The sequence below is a fragment of the Suricata suricatta genome, chromosome 11 (assembly GCF_006229205.1).
Source record: "Suricata suricatta isolate VVHF042 chromosome 11, meerkat_22Aug2017_6uvM2_HiC, whole genome shotgun sequence".
In the NCBI taxonomy this organism is placed as follows: Eukaryota; Metazoa; Chordata; class Mammalia; order Carnivora; family Herpestidae; genus Suricata; species Suricata suricatta.
Window position 1 is genome coordinate 27,934,425 of NC_043710.1, and position 22,137 is coordinate 27,956,561.

Consider the following 22,137-nt stretch of genomic DNA (forward strand, 5'->3'; position numbering starts at 1 on the left):
TGAAGTGCTGTGGAGGTTGATCTCCTACTCAGGAGATCAGGAAGAAGCAGCAGGTCTCTGAATGGAAAGTGATTTGATAACAGACAGAACCACTGAGTCCTTCGAGAGTCTTTTGAGGCCCAGCTGAGAGACACATGCACTGTGCACACACACACACACGCACACACACTTACACACATGTGTTGGCCAAATGTATATAAGGGAGAATGTGGTATAAAGTTCAGCATGGACAAGTCAGCACTGTAACTTGGTTTGACAGTTAGGATGTTTACATGTCAGGTTGGTTGTCTGAAATATTACACTGGTTCCCTTTCCCTTCATTCAAGCTAACTTCCAGGCTTTGCAATGGTTTGCCCGGATAATTTGAGCCAAGCTAAAAATCAGATGCAGCCTCTTGTGGTTAAATGCACTTTGGTACTTGGTGCCACCAAACACCTAAAAAATGGTTAAGATGGGAAATTTTGTTTTGAATATTCTGATATGTGTATTATAACAAGAAATAAACATAACATTTATGTTTTTTAAAAAAGTTTTGTGCCTTGAAGCATGCTGAAGGGTGGTCTGGAGAGAGAGGGCCCAGGGAGGATGCCTTTGAGAAGCAGAGTCTAGGAGAAGAGGTTCCCTTGAGGAAAAAGTGCAGAATCATCTCAGATGGGCATCTTTCCCCTGCTTCTTGGCAGTGCCTAGATAGGCAGCATCTAGTGGGGAGAGGCTGCATGAGCAAGGCCCAATCCCAGCATAGCCAAGGAATGCCCCCTGGGCCCCAGGTAAGGAAAAGAGTACGACTCAGGCTGAACAGAGAGGGCAAGGATTTAATCTCTTTCATACATCACTACTTATCAGCCCCAAGGCAGGCTTCACAGGTAGTAGGTGTTCAATAAATATTTGTTGAACAAATGAATAATAATTATAAGGCAGAGCCCTGGTGTTGCATAAGATCTCTGGACTTCTGTACAAGCCTGTGGATTGGAAAGAGGCAGGTGGATAGTTATCTTTCTCACAAGCCTGGCAGGATGGGGACTTGGAGTCAGAATTAGGTGGATTTAAGGAAAATAATAGTGACATATCGCACATCTGTTAGGCAACTTTTATTTACTTATCTATTTATTTTTAATATAATTTATTGTCATGTTGGCTAATGTACAGTGTATACAGTGTGCTCCTGCTTTGGAGGGTAGATTCCCATGATTCACTGCTTACATACAACACCTGGTGCTCATCATGCAAGTCTGATAAGCAACTTTAAAAATAACTATTTCCCAGGGGCGCCTGAGTGGCTCAGTCAGTTGTGTCTGACTTTAGCTTAAGTCATGATCTTGTGGACCATGAGTTTGAGCCCTGCATCAGGCTCTCTGCTATCAGCATGAAGCCCACTTTGGATCCTCTGTCTGTCCCTCTCTTTCTCTGCCCCTCCCCTGCTTGTGCTCTTTCTCTCAAAAAAAAATAATCATTAAATAATGTGTTATTTCCCTGCATCCTTTGCCATATCTTATGTAACATATTATATTCGCAAATAAATTATGCTTGTAATTACATAAATGGTAGATGTTTATTTACCAGTAGATAAAGAATTTTCAACACTAGCACAAGCAGTGTAAGACCCGTAATTTTCAGAGAAGAGGTACAAAAACTTTCCCCACTTGGGATCTCTAGAGAATCAGACACCCTGCCCATGGGCAGCCTTGGGTAGGAGTCAAGTCTAGGATAAACCAGTAGGGCCTCCACCTGTCTCCCTTAGGCCTTGAGGCCAGGGGGTACAGTGGAGAGGATTGGAGGGTGAATGCAGGAGACCCGGGTCCCACTCCTAGCCTTGTCACCACATGGTCTCAGGTAAGTCCTTCAAGCTCTTCTTCCAAACAGGTGGCAGGTTTGATGGTCCCCAGGACAGGGCTGGGCTTCAGCCTGCACACAATTGTCCAACCATCCTGATGTCTATGGAGCTTGTCATCTGGCTGGTTTAGAATCTACAGTATGGTGGTTAAATATTTTCAATGTCATCCTCACTGTCAGGTCTCTTCCATGTAAAGAGTTTCTTACAGGTCTGCAGAAGACAGGCAATTTGACTTTCCAGAAGCAGGAGAGCCATAGACACTCATCCAAAGCATCAACTTATCTGATTATAGGGGTGCCTGGGTGGCTTAGTTGATAAATGTCTAACTTTGGCTCAGGTCATGATCTCACAGTTAGTGGGTTTGAGCCCCACATTGGGTTCTATGCTGACACCTCAGAGCCTGGAGCCTGCTTCAAATTCTGTATTTCCCTCCCTCTTTCTCTGCCACTCCCCATCTCACACTGTGTCTCTGTCTCTGTCTCAAAATTAAACATAAAAAAACTTAAGAAGGCATGAACTTATCTGGCTATAAGTATTACTCCTGGTGACTCCAGGAACAGTTACCATGAACCATCTAAAACTGACTGCTTATCACTGGCTCTATGCTCCATTTTCCATTTTCTACCATCCTCTAAAACTTTTCTCCCTCTACTGTAAAGTAATATGTTCCCTGGCTTCAAAACATGTGGACACCTTCTCCATTGATGTGGAAAATAACAGAAGGCTTGAACTCAGAGCATCTGGGGTTGTCCCGTGATGCCTCATCATTCTGCTTAGGAAGAAAACAAAACACAAAGAGAAGTTGCTAAGGTAAGACCCTGGTAGCCGGGGAGCAGTCTGTGTTCTCATTGCTCCATACCTTGCCCTCTTCTTGGAAAATCCTCTCTAATCCCTTTCGCCTGTGACCTTCTACCTATCCTTTAATGCTTCAACCTGTAATTATCTTACTTCCATAACATTTGTTACTCTTCCCCCCACCCACTGTTGTGTTATATCACTGTTTGGTGATATAAGTCTACTTCCCAACTAGAATTCTTTAAGGACAGAGACTAGGTTTTGTTCTCTGTGCCCCACTGTCCAGCACAACACCTGGCATGAATAAGTCATATGTTCAAGAATTATCATTCATGTTCTAAATAACACTAAGCCCACTGCCCCCCCCCCCCATCCAATAGCTAAGTGAACCAGGAACACATGTGTCACCCTTGATCTGGACAAGTCAGATTTGTTTACAAAACTTTGAACTAAAGCGTGTAAGATGGGTGCCAGGATGGCTCAGTTGGCTAAGCATCTGACTTTTAAGTTTATCTATTTATTTTGAGAACAAGAGAGAATGAGGGAGGGGCAGAGAATGAGGGAAAGAGAATCCTAAGCAGGATCCACACTGTCGGTGCAGAGCCTGTCGCGGGGCTCAATCCCATGAACCGAGATATCATGACCTGAGCAAAAATCAAGAGTTGGGCCCTCAACTGACTGAGCTACCCAGGCGTCCCTAAATGTCCAACTCTTGACCTCAGTTCAGGTCTTGATCTCACGGCCATGAATTCAAGCCCTATCCTGGGCTTCATGCCCAGCATGAAGCGTGCTTAAAAAAAAAAAAAGAGTCAGGGCTAGGAGTCAGAAAGTATGGCACTGGAAAGTCTCATAAAACTGTGACCTCCAAAATTCAACCTTGAGGCAAGAACTTTGGTACAGGAAGTTTATTTGGGAGGTCATTCAAGGAAATACAAAGGAGGGTGGGGAAAGTGAGGCAGAGAAGGAAGAAAAGCCAATATGAGGTGTATTAACAAGCAAGTTGTGACCATGGGACACTGTAGTTTAATCCCTCTTGATATGCCCTGAGAAACCATGAGGGACACGCTTCACAGCTGTCCCACTGAGAACCAGAAGGCTGGGGGCTTTTATGCAGTGACTCCTGATGTCCACTGTTTAGGGTTGCACATTCCTGCAGCCCAGCAAGCTTTCTGGTACAAGACAACACTCTTTGAGAAGCACAAAGATGTGGATGCTTGAGGCAGGGAGTTGCCCATCCATGAAAAATGGTGCACCTCTACTGCGTGTGGACTCCAGGATGGGCCAGAAAACATGGGCAGGACATCAACAACACCTGCGACAATCACCCAAAGCCAAACCACGCATAAGTGATGGAGCGGTGGGAGTCAAGAGCCTTACAGAGGCGGCTGGTCTCCAGAGAGGAGAATGCGGTAGGGAAGCTGGTAGAGAAGGAGGAGAAGCAGAGAGCACAGACAGCACAGTCACAGACACACAGCAGAAGTCTGGCTGTCGCCCTTTCTATTTAGCAGCCTTAAGAGGCCCACGTGGCACAGTCTCCATAGAGATATGACACAGGCTTTGCAGCTGGCCACTGGTCTTCCATTCTCCTCTCTTCCATCATTTCTTCCTGCTCCCATTCATATATTTGTTGGTCCATCCTTCTGAGCTTCAATGACCTGTCATGAAGACTTCTATAAGTCAAAGGAATTCTACCTATATCTCTACTTATCTGCTGAGCTAAACTCTCTGCTTCTTTATCCAATGACTTGGAGGGTCTACAGCTTCTGGAAAATCTGTATTCTAACATCTAACACAACACTCTCTCTTTTATTCCTTTGCAGTAGGTCCCATATCATTACCTAGACCCTTTCGGTCAGCCAGCCTGGGTCATAGTTGTTTACCAGAATACGAAAGTGATGGCACAAAGGGAGGCTAGGGCAGAAAAAAAAACATATACATATTCTGTACTGTAGTAAAGAGCTCAGCTTAGGGGTGCCTGGGTGGCTCAGTTGGTTGAGCGTCTGGCTTCGGCTCAGGTCATGATCTCACAGTTCGTGGGTTTGAGCCCCGTGTCAGGCTCTGTGCTGACAGCTAGCTCAGAGCCTGGAGCCTGCTTCAGATTCTGTATCTCCCTCTCTCTCTGACCCTCCCCTGCTCATGCTGTCTCTCTTTATCAAAAAATAAATTAAAAACATTAAAAAAAAAAAAAAAGAATAGCTCAGCTTATTGGCTGGAAGCAGCCACAGTACTACCCATTGATGCTCACCGGCTGAGAAAAGTCAGAATTGTTTCTTTACTCCAGATCTCATTGGCTGAGAGCATCTGATGACACTCAGAAACTTGGGAGAAACTGTATATACACTCACCATGTTTTTAAAAAAGTTTTATTTATTTAAATAATCTCCCCAATGTGGGGCTTGATCTTATGAACCCGAGATCAGGAGTTGCATGCTCTACCAATTGAGTCAGCCAGGCACCCCTACACTCACATTCTTACTTAGGAAAATATCTCAGATAAAAATAGTACAATACTTGTTTGATATTGAGGAGGGTAATACTAAATATTAAAAGTATTCCCTGATGCTTAATTCTAAGGGTTTCTATTCTATCAAGAATAAATCCCTTTTACTTAAATTAGTTTGAGAGGCTTTCTGTTCCTTTGCCATCAGATAATCCTCTGTCAGTATCATGCCACCCGTATTAGTCAGGGTTCTCCAGAGAAACAGAACCAGGAGGAGGGGGAGAGAGAGACAGAGAAAGAGAGAGAGAGAGAGAGAGAGAGAGAGAGAGAGAGAGAGAGAGAGAGAGGGAGAGAGAGAGAGATGTTTATATTTTTAAGGAACTGGCTCGCATGATCGCAGACAATAGCAAGTTCAAAGTCTGCATGGGTGATCCATTGCTGGGAGGCCCAGCGAAGAGGTGCAGTTTGAATCCAAAGGTAGCCTTCTGGCAGAATTCCTTCTTTCTCAGGAGAAATCAGTCTTCCTTCCATAAGGCCTTCAACTGATTGGATAAGGCCCTCCTACTTTATGGAGGATAATCTACTTTACTTAAAGTCTATGGAATAAAAAGACTACTGATTTTGAGTAAACCTCAACTAAAAAATAATCTCAACCAAATAAAAAACCTTCATGGAAACATCTGGAATAATATTTGACCACATGTCTGGGTTGAGACAGAAAATTACCCATCACACCCCCATCTCTGATCTTGAAGAGTGGCTGCCTTGAGGACCACGTTGCAAATGATTCCGAAGCCACTTCAGACTCTATAGGAGAGAACTCCTCTGGGAACCAGTAATGTCTGCTCTGAGCACAGACGGGAGGAGAGGCAGCCGGCGTCACATATTTGCTGTCCCTCCAACAGAAGTTTTTAGTTCATGTTTATGGAATGAATGAACAAATGAAAAATCCTGTCCATTTTGCCATTAAACCTAGGACTAATCTTTTTTTCATAGAGTTTATTGTCAAGTTGGTTTCCATATAACACCCAGTGCTCTTCCCCACATGTGACTTCAAAGAAGGCAGGCTGAGCAAATTCTCAAGTGTGTGCACAAACACTCCCAGCAGCTCTGTTAGCAACATCCCCAGAGTGGAAATGCCCCTCAATGTCCATCAGCAGTACATGTAACAGTTCAGTAAATAAAAAATATTGTGCCACAATGATCATGCCGTGATGAATATGGACTAGAGCTCCACACAACACGGGGGAGCCTTACAAACATTATGGAGCAAAAGGAGCCGGATACAACAGAACAACACATTAATTCGATTTATATAAAGTTCCAAGATATAAAAGTAAACTATATTCTACATAGAGGCACACTTGGTGCTAAATAATTGTTTAAAAAGCAGAGAAGTAGTTCTCATAAATGCCACAATAGTGGTTATCTCTAAGGAGCTTGAGAGGGGTTATGGGGGAAAGTTAGCAATAGTATATATTGACTTGGGTGGTAACTTTATTTTTTAAATATTTCTTTAATGTTTATGTATTAATTTATTTAAAAAAATTTTTAATGTTTTACTTATTTTTGAGAGAGAGAGAGAGAGAGAGAGACAGCGTGAGCAGGGGAGGGTCAGAGAGAGAGAGGGAGACACAGAATCTGAAGACATGTTCCAGGCTCTGAGCTGTCAGCACAGAGCCTCACGCAGGGCCGAACCCATGGACCACGAGATCATGACCTGGGCTGAAGCCGGATGCTCAACCGACTGAGCCACCAGGCGCCCCTAATGTTTATTTATTTTTGAGAGAGAGACACACACACACACAGAAAGACAGAGCGTGAGCAGGGGAGGGTCAGAGACAGAGGGAGACACAGAATCTGAAGCAGGCTCCAAGCTCTGAGCTGTCAGCATAGAGCTCACAGCAGGGCTCGAACCCACAAACCATGAGATCATGACCTGAGCTGAAGTCAGATGCTTAACAGACTGAGACACGCAGGTCCCTCTGGGTGTTAACTTTAAAACAACTTGTTAAATGGCTTTTTCTCCCTGTGTAGTAAACTTGACAATCAGAAACTTAAAAAAATGTTTCTAGGGGCGCCTGGGTGGCTAAGTCGGTTGAGCATCCGGCTTCGGCTCAGGTAATGATCTCGTGGTCCATGGGTTCGAGCCCCATGTCCGGCTCTGTGCCGACAGCTAGCTCAGAGCCTGGAGCCTGTTTTCAGATTCTGTGTCTCCCTCTCCCTCTCTTCCCCTCCCCTGCTCACGTTGTCTCTCTCTCTCTTAAAAATAAATAAAACATTTTTTAAAAATTTTTTAATGTTTCCAAAGTCTCCTTATGCCAATTCCTGGGGAAGAAAAGTGACATGCAGGGGACATCACAAATCGTTGACCCACTCCCCATTTAGCCTCTGGTCAAAGAGATCAGTCACTGACTTTGCAGCCTTCTTCCTCACTAGTGTCTACTTTGTACCCTTTCCTATCTTGCCTCTTCCTCCAAAACAAATGTCTCCATTTTAGTACCGGGAGTAGATTTACAATATAACAAATCTAACAGTTGAAAGTCCTAAAATTCACCCTCAGCAAAACCTGTAAAGCAGCTGCAAAAAAAGATGAATGCCACCCCTGGGATCAAAAGCCTAGAAGGGTTTCGTGGAAAAGTTCAGTAGTGTGTGCACGCAAAGTCTATTGTGAGCAGAAGGCGCTATTAGAGGATCCAGCATCCGCCGTCCTCCTTACGGGCTGGAAGTGCTACGGATGAATAACTGGGTTCTGAAGGTTGTCCTTTCTCGTACAGAAATCCTGCTAGGCTCTTGTGATTCGCCTCCTAGGATCCTAGGTTTAAAATTCAGAATGCAGCTTTAAGAGACAGAGAGAGAAGCAGAATGATTTTAAGGGCAGGTGCTGGAAGTTTATTTTTTGCCTCTTTTCTTAGTCTTTAATACTTGGAAATTTGTAGTTAAATATGCTTCTTCCCTCTGGAAAACAGATTCACCCCTCTCCCACCTCTGCCTGGGGAATAACAAATTTCATATGGAAACCTGAAAACCCAGAGAGAAATATGCGATGCTTCAGACACCTCGTGTCAGACTGGCTGTCACAGACCCCGGTTTGGGTTGGGCTGTTTAAGCATCTTTGGAACAAGCATTATCTAGAGGGGTCATTTTATAGATCTATTAAATCTACATTTTCTCTTGGGCTCCTTTCCCCAGCTCCCCTCAACCCTGCTCTAGTCACACACTCTAAAAACCCCCTTAAGCCCCAGAAATAAATCTCTATAAACTGCCAAGTGTTCAATCAGGCTTTTACTATATCTCTTTGCAATTAGAATAAATTTACTGCTCGGAGAGATGGGGGGAAATATGCAAGGTACTCCTTGGATAAATACACTGCAGCGAGAAAAGTAGAGGCTCTGTAAAAATTATCTCTGTGAATTCAACAAGAATCAAGGTCACTGGAGCTGCTACATACCAGGGAATGTTAATTAATGGGCCTGCAGCTGGTAGTACCACTGGGCCGCTCGGCTCCAGCTGCTTGCTCCATATTTCTCTCGTTTGCAGGACCATTCTTGGATCAAATCCCATCTCTTTTTTTCCTCCAAGTACAAAAAGTACATAAGTCCATCCTGGAAGGATGCCAACCTTTCAGAGAACTAAGGAAAGTGTTGTTTCTTAGCTATTTTTATCTCCCTTTTTAAGAAAGGACACTCTATCACCTCGGGAGCTGCATTACTTGTAATCAGCGTTCAGGCTGTGGTCTGAGGTCACCATTCTGGCACCGTCTGCAGGGAGGTGTCCTGAAGACAGAGAGAAGAGAGGGACACTTGTAACTTCGCCTCCCCTCAACTAAAGGAGAAGATACCTGAAAAGATGTTTCCCTTCACTATCTTCTTCATGACAAAGTTTGCAGTGCAGGCCAGGCTGAAGGCAAGGTCAACATGCAACCAAAATGCACTCGACATCTCAGAGATGAAGAGAGAGAGAGAGAGAGAGAGAGAGAGAGAGAGAGAGAGAGAGAGAGAGAGAAAACAGGAGAAAAGAAGAAAAGAACAGTCTCACAGAAGAGGCAGAACGTATTTCTAGCGTCAGGGTTGTCTATTTATTCCATTTAAACCTGCTGGCAAGCACTAAATAAGACCAGGCATGTAAACCTCTCAGCACGCTTAGCAGGAACGCAAGCCGCTATTGTTAATTGCAGTAAAATTTCAGCTAAGAGGTAGAAGAGAGGTTCAATACGGGTCCTCTCCATACTTCTCTGGGAGCTGTATTTAGGCAATGCATCATTCTGTTTCATCATGGACTTCAGAGTCAGAAAGATCTGGGCTTGAGCATCTGCTCAGTCCCTTAAGTAGCTATTTGTCACTTGGCTGCTGCATTAGCCTTTTAGACCTCAACTTTGTCATCTGTACAATGGGGCTAATAATAGTATCTGGGTGGATTGAACGAGATACAGCATGTGAGACCTTTGGCAAACTGTTTGGCACCTGGTTAATCTCAATCAATATCCATTGTTATAATTGGGGCTCTTATCATTGTTTCCATAGGTCAGCAAGGGAGGATGATTCTTGCCCTGATGAAAAAGTGTTTTCAGGAAATAGTTGGCCTCTCCGGGCAGGTGAAGACGTAAGAAGACCAGTTTTCTAAAGCAGTGAAAACGGCCCCACTTGCCTTTGTGGTAACCAGCCTTGTTTTTCTTCTCATTTGGAAACTTTCTTTCCCTCCGTGTTACATAGTGGAGGGACTGGGCGTTCTTCCACACAATGACAGACAAGACGATCTCGCCCAGAAATAACAGGGAAATGCCTGACACTGCTGCTTGAAGGAATTCTCCAGGTAGTAATTAGCCCTCAGCTCCAGGCTCTGGGCCCTGGGGACGGCTGTCTCGCTCCCTGCGAAGACAGGCCAGTCGTCACCGCTTGGGCCCAGTTCCTTCACGAGGGGACCCAGCCTTCCTGAGCCCCTTTTTAAGGAAAGAAAAGTGTTCTTAAAAATGGAGAAATGTTTTCCATTACTACTTCAAACTGTAAAATGATATTTGGGCCTTTTAAAAGACTTGAGAAATTTTCTGAAATTAAGGAATATGGATTTAAAAAGCCTTGGGGGGATTAGATTTTTCCTCCTCTTTGAAGCATTTGAAACAACTTTAATCTGCTTTTAGACTTCTATCCAATTTGGTATGGCATTCTAGGAGAGTGTTGTTGCCTTCCTGGTGGAACTGATACTTTTGTGCCTCTTTTAAAAGGCATGAGGAGAAATATTTAGGGTGGAGAAAAAAATGAAACTTGTGTTTCAAGAATAAGACTATTCAAAGTAAAAGGACGACTGCTAAGATTTTGGAAGACATTTTTAAATTTGTGTTTTGACTGTAAGAGAATCAAACAAACAAAAGCCTAGTTATATATGCAACCACAATGGTCTGACTATTCTTATCTAATTTCCTGTTGCTGGTCTTTCTATGAAACATATGGTGCTTTACAATATGCAAAAAAAAGGACTACTCTTACGGAATAATCCTACTCTGGGTGACACGTATTATAATCATTTACCCAACAAGAAAACTGGGGCTTAGGGAGTTAAAGTTTTGCTTAACGAAAATGTAATATGTCAAGAACTTGAACTTGAGACTCCAGGCTTTGAACCCAATACCTTTTCCACAACATCCCAGTACTTTTAGCTTCTCATGTGGTCTGGGTAGCCCGTAGCCTGGTCAGCTTTCTGTGCTCAGTTTCCTGAGAATAATACCATTCTGGCTTCCTTTTACGGACTGGAGGATAGATTTTCCAGGACAAATCCATCTATCACATGACCAAGATTTCCAGAAACAGTGTGTACATTGAGTCTGAATGAAACATACTCTGCATTATCCCAGGAGATGGGAAATCTGGAGATGCAGCAGAGGGAAAGGGGTAACACACTTGTCAGTCTGGGAGCCTTAATGCCCTGAAGCTATAAGAGAGGAGGTAAGTGTATTATCAAAGTAAATGAAAACTCAACCAGCTATGCAAGCCTGGAAGAAAATATAGTTCTGAAATACCTTGGAAAATATTATAGTCTTCTTATTTATTTATTTATTTATTTATAACAAGTATATCTATTCATTGTCCAAAGAATGAATAGAAAAGTGCAGAATTAGAAAGTGCACTCCCTCCTTCATCTGGTCCTCACCTACCTGACTTGCTAGACTCTCCAACTGTTACATCTGTTTATCTCCTAGAACTTTTTTCATGCAGATACTGTGTGTGTGTGTGTGTGTGTGTGTGTGTGTGCATTCAGATACTTTATACAAATTCATATACATATTTTTAGATGGGTCATACAATGCATGTTGTTCTATAATTTGCCTTTTTAAAATTTTACCATGTATCATAGATACCTGCTCATAAAGACCCCTCATTTCCCTCTCTGCCCACCTTTATTGAGCTATACTTGACAAATAAGAATTGCATATACTTGAGGTGTTCAACATGTTGTTTTGGCTTATGTGTCCATTGTCAAATGATGACCACAGTCAAGCTAATGAACATATCAGTCATCTCACATAGTTACCATATTCTGTATGTGGTGAGATCCACTCTCTTACCAAATTTCAAGATGCAATACAGTATTATTAACCCAGTCACCATGCTGTCCATCAGATCTCCAGAACTTACTCAGCCCAAATAACTAAACCCGTGTGCCCTTTGACCAACATCTCCCCCTTTCCTCCCAGCCCCGGCCTCCAACAACCACCATTCTAACATCTTCTTTTATGTGTTCAACACATTTAGAGATCTTCATTCTTTTTAAAGCATGAGGAGAGCTCTGTTGTATGGATATGCCGTAGTTTATTTTACTATCTCCCTACAGATGAAGATACAGGTTACTTCTGGGTTTTTTTTCTTAACTATTACAAGTAATGCTTCTATGGACAATAGTGATGGTTCATTAATATGAGAGAAGACAGTCTAGGGATAAGCAGGTTAAACAAACTTGGGAAAGAAGGATCTAACAAAACCCTTCCCAGCGAGCCCCGGGTGGGGCACCTGAAACAAGCAGACCCTTTTCAGCTTAGCTTCTCAGTATTTCAGATTGCTAGCTTCAGCCAAAGAAAGAACCCAAGAAGAAAAAAAAAACTTAAAAAAAGAAAAAAATGCACAGCAGCATTTTTGGTTAAATTGGTTAACCAAAGTTGGTTACATTGAACGACAGGTACATCTTAAAGGGAACTAAGTAGAGCAAGTGTGTAGAAACCCTGTAGGGAAACCATAGGATGTGTAAGGAAGATTCTTTATGAAGATCAGATTGATGGCACTTGAAGAAGGAAAATAATGTGATGGTGAGAAAATGCTTGAGCACTTAATTTTTTTAATGTTTATCTATTTTTAGAGAGAGAGAGCACGTGTGTGCGCAAGCCGGGGAGGGACAGAGACAGAGAGAGGGAGCCACAGAATCTGAAGCAGGCTCCAGGCTCCAAGCCATCAGCACAGAGACCAATATTCATGTAGAAAATGATGCTATTCTGTCAGGTTTTTTTTTAAATTAGTTTATTTTGAGAGAGAAAGAGTGTGTGAGCAGGGGAGGGGGAGGGGGAGAGGGAGAGAGGGAGAGAGAGAGAGAGAGAGAGAGAGAGAGAGAATCCCAAGCAGTCTCCTTGCTGCCAACTCAGAGCCCAACGTAGGGCTCCAACCCACGAACTGTAAGATCATGACCTGAGCTTCTGAAGTAGGATGCTTAACCGACTGAGCCACCCAGGCACCCCTGGTTTATGCCTTTAGTCTCCGTGCCGGTCCCCATAGGACAGGGGCTGGATCTTACTCTTTTGTAGCCTTGATACTTCCCATAATTGCTGACAAGTAAAAGGTGTTAACAAATACTCAAAAAAAAGCAAAGAATGCTACTCTCAAGAGGACCAAGTCTTTTGGACATGAGCCAAAAGAAGAATATAGATAAAATCTTTATTTGTGTAAAAATTATTTAAAAATTTTTAAAACACTTAAGTTGAAAAGCAGCAGGTTAAAAGAATGGTGTCAGTAAAATCCTCTGTTATTTACTTTACTGAACATATTTCTCTGTGTACTCTTCCTTCTGTTTAATTCATTGCCTGCTCAAAACACCTGTAAAAATTTAAGCTGTAACTAACTGGTCATTGGATTTTTAAAAAATTATTTTCAAATACTGACGTCATTTTTCTTGAGCCCATCACCAAGTTGCTCTGAGCTTAGTCACCAGTTGTGTCAGTGGGCTGGCTTATGCCTCTTGGCTTCAAGGTTCATGTTCCTAAATGAAGTAAAAAGAATTTTTGGCCCTGACTGACACCATCATTTGCTTGATAATCACCCATTTAGAGGAGTTAAGAAAGCCTTGACCAACACCAGGACTCTTAGTCTCTGCCAACAACCACTGTGAGGCAGGCAATGTCTTATGTTACCCTTTGGATCCTTTAGGTATCTAGAGTTTAAAAATCTTTAAGGTTTTTATTTATTTGTTTGTTTACTTATTTATTTAGAGAGAGAGAGCACAAATGGGGGAGGGAGAGGGAGAGAGAATCCCAAACAGGCTCTGCGCTGTCGGCACACAGCCCAATGTGGGGCTCGAACTCATGAGCCATGAGATCAAGACTTGAGCCAAAATTAAGAGTCAGACACTTCACTGACTAAGCTACCTAGATGCCTCTAGAAGAACAAAATCTTTATTTAAATTTTTTTTGTCTTTATTTTGAGAGACAGAGACAGAGAGCGAGCAGAGAAGGGGCAGAGAGAGAGGGAGACACAGAATCCAAAGCAGGCTCCCGGCTCTGAGCTGTCAGCACCCCAGCACTGGGCTTAACTGACTGAGCCACCCAGGCACCCCAAAAGCGAAATCTTAAAGATGAGTTTTCTGGGGGTGCTGGGTGGCTCAGTCGGTTAAGCCTCTGACTTCAGCTCAGGTCATGATCTCACGTTTATGAGTTTGAGCCCCCTGGTGGGCTCTGTGCTGACAGCTCAGAGCCTGGAGCCTGCTTCAGATTCTGTGTCCCTCTCTCCCTCTACCCCTGCCCCACTTGTGCTCTGTCTCTCTCTGCCTCAAAAATAAATAAAACATTAAAAAATAAAAAGAAAACAAAAATGTGTTTTCTGTATTGGTTCTAGAGTTTCTGGAATTGGTTCTCTCATCTGGTTAGATTTACAGGCACTAATGGCTGTACTTCCGGTAGCACTGACAGTCCATGGTGTGTTGTGACAATAGAGATACACACAATATGAGCACTGGATGCTCCTAAGCAAATATTTACAAAAGACAAGGCTCTGGGTGACCACATAATATATTTTTTCAAGGGAAATCCATTGCTGGCTCTTATAGGAAAGAGTTATCCCCACCAAGTCCCCTTTCCTGTTAATACAAAGACTTATTGCTGACCTAAAGAATTTGGCTTTGCCAATGGCTGGCTTCACTCTGCTGGTTGCTGAAAGCCCCTGGGTTTGGGAGCAGCAGCTTGGAAGCAGCACAAGTTGTGTTACTTGGCCAGGAGAGATCTTGTGAGGCAACATGAAATGGTGTTTGTTTGGGTCATCTGTTTTTTTCCTGCCTCATTATCCTGTTTTTAAGAGTCATTGTAATAATGACAATAACTATGACAACAGTGATCACTCACAAGGCACACAGCTCTCAGGCTGTAGACAGATTCATGTATTTAATTTTTACAACACTATGAGGTAGGTATTATTACTAATTCTATTTTACAGAGCGGGAAATGGAGGCAAATCCAAATAGCTAATGAACAAGGAGCAAGGATTTGAACCCAGGAAGTCTGGCTCCAGAATCTATGCTCTGAGTACACTTGGATGATGAACAGGTTTGTGTTGCAGCCTAGCTAAGCTACTCAGTGGTGATATGATCTTGGACTGGACCCTAAATCTCTTTAGGCCTATGTCTCTGAATCTTACCATGGGAATAAGAACAGGTCCTGGCTGATAGAATTGCTGTGAGATTAAACTAAAATAAGTATAAAGGGCTCAGTTCAGGGATACTTGGGTGGCTCAGTTGGTTAAGCATCCAGCTTTGGCTCCGGTCATGATCTCATGGTTTGTGAGTTCAAGCCCTACACTGGGCTCTGTGCTGACAGCTCAAAGCCTGGAGCCTGCTTTGGATTCTGTGTCTCCCTCTTTCTCTGCCCCTCCCCTGCTCATGCTCTGTCTTTCAAAATAAATAAACACTGAAAAAGAAAAGGGGCTCAGTCCAGGTCCAACACATCTTAAGAGCTTGTAAATAGGCTTTGTATTCATTAAGACACCAATGTACTATGGGCACAGTCAAATGAGCCCAGCTCCGACATCGGGGACAGAAGGAAAGGATGCATGATAGTGGGTGAGCAGGTGACTGCAACACTGTAGGACAGACAGCTCTGGGCTCAGAAGTGCAATGTAGTGAGCTGAGACACGCCAGTGAACCATTTGTTTTTCCAAAACAGGCTAGAAAAATATTGTTTTGGGGAAAATATTCAGTGTTCCTTGTTCTAGAGAGTTGAGTCAAGCTTGTGAGGAGGAGACTACTAAGGTTGTTCTGCTGTTCCATAGACAGGCAGGCTGTCTCCCATCCCTCCCGCCCCGACACCATTCATTCGGCTTGGCTTATCATCTCTGAGGGGCCACAAGGACATCCTCTCCTGCATAGATGCTGTGGGTCCCGGTAATGACCTACCTGATGAGGCATCTTCATTTCAGGAGGCGATGCTGAGAAGTGAGGGAACGGAAGCTCCAGCCTTGGTTTGAATAATGGGAGGTCATAGGTCAGCAGTCCAGGCTGGAGAGAGTTCACTAAACTAACTAAGACAGACCCTGAAGTAAGAGAACAAAGAAAAATTTTATCAAAAATAAAAATTAAATATATCCATACAATGGAATATCCTTCAACTACACAAAGTAATGGAGTACTTATACAGGCTACTACATGGAGGAACCTTGAAAATATTATGCTAAGTGAAAGAAGCCAGTCACGAAGGACCATATGTTGTATTGATTCCATGTATAGGCACACTTTGTAAATGTGGAATCGTGCAGTATGTGGAAAGTAGATTAGTTATTGTGGGGGAGGGAAAAGGGCCTGATGGATATGGAGTTTGTTTTTGGCTTATGGAAATGTTTGGAATTGTGTAATGGTGATGGTTACCCAATACGGTGAATAAACCCAAACCACCACTGAATCATACACTTAAAAAAAGTTAAAATGATGTTTTATGTTCAGTGAATTTTATCTCAAATCAAAAAGTAAGCAATAAACTCTAACATTCTAAAACAAATACATATATCAAAAAGTTACAAATTTTAAAATCGTATTCTTCATATTTTTTCCTACATATTCTAAATGAATTTCTTTAAAGAAAATTTTTTATTTTGAAATAATCCCAGATTCACAGAAATTCCAAACACAGCACAAAATGGTCCTGGATACCCTTAGTCATTTCCTTCTGCAGTTACATCTTATTTAACGATAGTACAATATGAAAGCCAGGAAATTGACATTGGTACAGTGTGTGTGTGTGTGTATGTGTGTGTGAGTTTATTACATGTGTAGATTTGTGTAACCACCTTTGCAATATAGATGCAGAGCCAGTCCATCACTATAAAGATCTCCTTCATACTACCCTTTATAGTCACACTAAGTCTCCTCCTTCCCACATCTTGCTCATCTCTGTAATTCCACCTCTGTAATTTCAAGAATGTGATATAAATGGAATCATACAGTGTGTGATCTTTGGAGATTTGCTTTTTTCACTCAGCACAATGCCTTTGAGGTCCTTCGAGGTTATTGCCTTTATCAATAGTGGGGTTATTTGTTGTTGTTGAGTCTGATTCCATGGTATGGTGGACCATAGATTAACTATTTACTGATGGATGTTTTGGCCAGTTTTGCAGATTCTGGCCATTGCCAATAAAGCTGCTATGAATACTTGTGTTCAGGTTTTTTTTTTCACTTCTATGCAGTAACTGTCCAAGGATAAATTACTGGGTTGTATAGAAAGTCTATGTTTAGGTTTCTTAAAGTTTTTATTTATTTAAGTAACCTCAGTGCCCAATGTGGGGCTCAAACTCATGACCCGAGATCAAGAGTCACATGATCCATTGACTGAGGCAGCCAGGTGCCCCTGTTTAGTTTTTTTTAAGAAACTGCCAAACCATTCTCCACAGTCAGTGTACCATTTTACATTCCCACCAGGCATGATATGAGAGATTCAGTTTCTCTGATTCCCTGTCAGCATTTGGCATTGGCATTGGCAGTGGCACTATTTTTTTAATTTTAGCTAACTTAATAGGTGTGTGGTGGTATCTCTTCATGCTCAAATGCATTTCTTTAATGGCTGGTAATGGTGAACAACTTTTCATGTGCTCATTTGCTGTCTGTATACCCTCTTCGATGCCATGGCTCTTATGTTGTCCATTTCTAATTAGATTGTCTTTCCTGTTGAAATTCGAGAGTTCTTTATATAGTGTAGACACAAATCCTTAGTCAGATGTGTGTTTTGCAAATAATATTTTCTCCCAGTCTGCAGCTTGTTTCTTCATTCTCTTTACATAGTCTTTCATACAGCAAAAGCTTTTAATTCTTCTGAAGTGTGATTTAATCTATTTTCTTTCATGGATTGTGCTTTTGGTGTCGGGTCTAAGAACTCATCATCAAGTCTTAGATCTTGCAGATTTTCTCCTTAAAGTTTTACAGTGAAGAGCTACTTTTTGAAAGGATCTTTTTTTCTAAAAGAAAGACATGCCTATTTGGAATATAAAGAAAAACTCAATGGGGAAAGTTAAAATCACTAATAAAACCAACATCCAGAAATATGTTTGGTATTAGATGCCAGGACTTGCAACTTAATAAAAATGTCACCTCCTTTATAATGGGAAAACAGAGCCCTCCACCAGTAAACTGCACTATTGAGTACCCACCCGAGTGCTGAAGGAGAGGTGATTCTCTTAATGCCAAGATCAGCTGGGGGAGTTGCCGTTCAGAAAAGGCTAAGAACTATTGACCCAAACAGTGAAACTCATGTTTATGAACCATAGCTGTTAGTCACAGGCTGTAATTGCCCCACCAGATAAAGAAGCTATTTAAGAGAGCAGGTTGCTATAGCTGAAAAGAAACAGAAAATAGTCTTTTGGAAATCACAGGATTGTAACTAAGGGGAACATCAGGTTTGAAGGTGGAATGGATCTTTGTGTATTCGCTGGCTTGAGACAGGCTGATCTTGCATAATGATCTTGCAAGATCCAGCCGTGGCTGATGTTCTGTTCTGTTGGAGAGAGATTGGTTGAGGTTCTCTTTTTCAAGTCCTGCCACGTGGGGCTTCCGGTGGCTAGAATCCTTCCAACCTACTCACTTCTGATTCCTGGGCCTGTGGAACTTTGCCTCTTGTCCTGCTGTCCTCACTTGCCTGATGTGTTGGTCACAGGGTAACAGCTGTGATGAGAGTAGTGGATTCCGGGAGTAGTCACACCCCTCCCCTCCCCACTCCCCCTCCTCTCCCCACCCTACCACTTCCAAGCAACAGACAGGAGCCAGACTTAAAGCATTAGATACTTCAGAGGCATGGCTCCCTACCCGTTGCCATTAACCTTCTGAGAAGTTGATATTTTGAGGGAATTTTGAGAGAAAGGGTGAAATTTGCTGTTTAAATTGCTTGGCGATGTTAGGAAACAATTCTGAATTTGATTTGGCCAGTCTAGATTTTCAGACATCTAGTTTGCACTCATTGGAACTTGCCTGAAGTACTTAGTATATCCTTGCAAAGAAAATCCTATTTTTTGATTACCAAGTAAGAATCACTTTTGTCTGTTGAATATTGAGGAATCAGGCAAAACCTCTGGATGGTGACAGACACATAAAATGTCATAAAAATTTAGATTAAAAGTTAATTGTGTGGTAAAAATTGCAAACTAAATGTCCATTAAATTATGATATATCCATACAAAAGCTTAGCAGTTATTGTCATGGAAAGGTTCCTCATATACTGAGTTTTTAAAAGCCAGTTTTACAAATTAACAAGTAGAATTTGATCCTATTTTTAAACAGGCATTGGGAAAGAATATAACAAGATATTATCAGTGGTAATCTTTGGATGATGCAGTTATGGAGAATTTTATTTTATTTTATTTTATATTTTCTTAGTTTTCCAAATCTAAATGCATTGAGCTTATATTGCATTAATAATCAGAAGAAAAGAAAACCAGTTCCCATACATAGTCATAAGGCTACATGTTAAACAAAACTGCATACGAGGCTTACAATTGTATTTACTAGTTAAAAAAAATTTTTTTTATGGTTTTTATTTATTTTTGAGAGACAGAGACAGTGAGAGCAGGGGAGGGTCAGAGAGAGAGGGAGACACAGAATCCGAAGCAGGCTCCAGGCTCTGAGCTAGCTGTCAGCACAGAGCCCGACGTGGGGCTCGAACCCACGAACCATGAGATCATGACCTGAGCTGAAGCCGGACACCTAACCGACTGAGCCACCGAGGCACCCCTGTATTTACTAGTTTTATAAGTTACAAAAATTCATATTTTAAAATAGTCAAAAGGGACAAGGAGTATAAGGTGAAGAGTAAGAATTCTTTCTCTTGTGAATGCAATTTAACTACTGCCAACAGGAATATACACATTTAAAATAGAAATTACATAGTGAGAGCAGATCTGAAATGTATAAGTTAACGTTAAAGTATGAGACAACTTTGAAAACAAGGGAGGGATAATTACCAGCCTACTTCCAGCCACTCCTCAGCCCATGCCCAGAACACCCCTTACCATCACATTACCCTTCCAGTAAGGGGAGGCAGCCTCTTTACACTCTGAGCATGTGGGTCCCAACAGATATCCACACCTAGCCAAGTTAGCATGGGCTCTAAACACCCAAATGAATCAAGTCACGTTCAAATTACATAGCACATTTGGATGGTAAGTTACAGAAGCAGCATGCATTGTTCCTGGGTGTGTGGAAGGCTCTTCCTGTCTCCTGTACCCCCTCCCAACCCCAATTTGTTTATTCAATATCTGAGTCCCATTCCTCGGCGCTTTGGCTTACATGTCACTTTCTCAGAGAAGAGAAAAATTGGCTTGGCTAAATTATCATAGCCTCGTCTTTTATTCTCTGTCATCATCCCTGATCATATCTTTGGGAGCACTTATTACATTTGTAATTTTAAATTTTATGTATTTATGCCTGACCTCTCTGCCTTCCCTCTCCTCAGACTGTAAACTTGATAAGGGCAGGGACCTTGTGTGTATGTGTGTGTGTAAAATCTGGCTTTGTTTAGCAAGATTTTAGCCCATAATAGGCATTTAATAAATATAGTGTAAATAAGAAGGAAATTTTACAAGTCCATTTTTGGGATGAAACTCTAAAGGCACCTGGGTGGCTCAGTCAGTTAAGCGTCTGACTTCAGGTCAGGTCATGCTCTCACAGTTTGCGGGTTTGAGCCCTGTGTTGGGCTCTGTGCTGACAGCTCAGAGCCTGGAGCCTGCTTCGGGTTCTGTGTGTCTCTCTCTCTGCACCTTCCTTGCTCATGCTCTGTCTCTCTCTGTCTCTCGATAATGAATAAACATTAAAAAAGAAAGATAGAAACCCTAATTTCATTAATGTTTTAGGTAAGACTGACCCTTGAAGGGTAGGTCTGTTTATTTCTTCATTCATTCTTTCATTCATTAAACCACTTTGCAAGACTTTGTGCTAAGATTGGGGAGAGAGGTGCCTAGCAAGGAAGACAAATAAAAACAGGTGAATATGATCTAGGTAGACACGAGCCACGATATGGGTAATACAGGGTTTTGCAGGAGCACGGGACTGACTATTTCCTGGACTTTGAGAACCGCGCAGCTGAATTCTTCTCTACCCATCACCCTATGACATCCATTCAAACCCAACAACTTCATATCCAAAAGTAGGACTAGCGTTATCTGTGTATCTGTCAGTTTGTATAGAAAAGATTATAATCAATTTTGAAACAGAAGATTGTATAAGGGAGTGACACCATAGCCAATAAATAAGAAACCAGAGGGGTAGTTTGAAAAGCTGCCTCTGCAAAAGAGGGTTTTGTAAAGTGCATTTTCTCTCTTTTTGTCCTTCCCTCCATTCTTCCTCCTTCCTTCCTTCCTACTATTCTCTCTCACACACAGCTCAGACACAAGACATGGAGAAACAAATGTTTTCTGACTCGATGACTTCAGCAGATTAGCGCTCCTTTGAAAGTGATATTGTTACAGCCATAACGTGTTTATGTGTAACACAGACATCTTTATGTATAACGCAGACGTGTCTGTGTGGGGAACATTAACATCCTGGCCTTGTCATTTAGTGAGGTAGGAAGTTCAGCCTAGAACTAAAGATCCCCTAAAGCTTTGGGGAATCTTGATACAGGGGAAGGAGGGAGGTGGGGAGAACAGGGGAGATTTCTTTAAGGATTATTTCTCTTTTTTTCCCTCTCTTGGGCTTAACTCCTACTCTCTGAGAAACAATCCTTTTCCAACACAGCTGGGATGGTTGTCAGGCAAAAGTATCCTCGCTGAGGATAGCAGTCATCCAAAAAAGGGTCAAGCAATTAGAAGATGCTGGGAAATCACAGAGATACCACAGTGAGAGTTCACTTTATAATAACCTGATGGCAAAGCGTGTATTTCAGACCCTGACATGCCATCCCAAAAGAAATAAATTAGAGGGAGTGTTTTCTCAAATGTTTTCTTTACATATCAAAATATATCCTAGAAACTAACTTTTTATTTTCACATTTTCAAGGTCTTTATTCTTTATAGATGATGAAAGTAATCCAGGCTTACTGTAACAAAATCAAACAATCTGAAGGCATATAAATAAAAAGTTAGTCTAGCCTCCCCTCTCTCCCACTGCCCAAAGCCTGAGCAGTACTTGGTAGAAGTATAATGTGAGCCATACATGCAATTTAAAGTAAAAAAGTAAAAAGGAACAGGTGAAATTAATTTCAATTACATATTTTCTTTAATGTAATGTATCCCAAATATAACTTCATCAACATATAATTAACATTAACAAATCATTCATAACATATAAAATTACCATGGAGATATTTACTAATTTTTGGTTCAAACTCTTCTAAATCTGGTGTGTATTTTATACTTAC

The 22,137-nt window shown here is 41.9% G+C and overlaps 1 long non-coding RNA gene across 1 annotated transcript in view; it reads right to left on the minus strand.

Annotated features, from left to right (window-relative positions):
* The window catches only part of LOC115272134, a 65,874-nt gene that overhangs the window by 22,930 nt on the left and 20,807 nt on the right, over nt 1-22,137 (minus strand). The window contains exon 2 of the long non-coding RNA XR_003900263.1: nt 15,702-15,838. This is a non-coding gene — a long non-coding RNA (uncharacterized LOC115272134). The remainder of the gene's footprint in view (nt 1-15,701; nt 15,839-22,137) is intronic.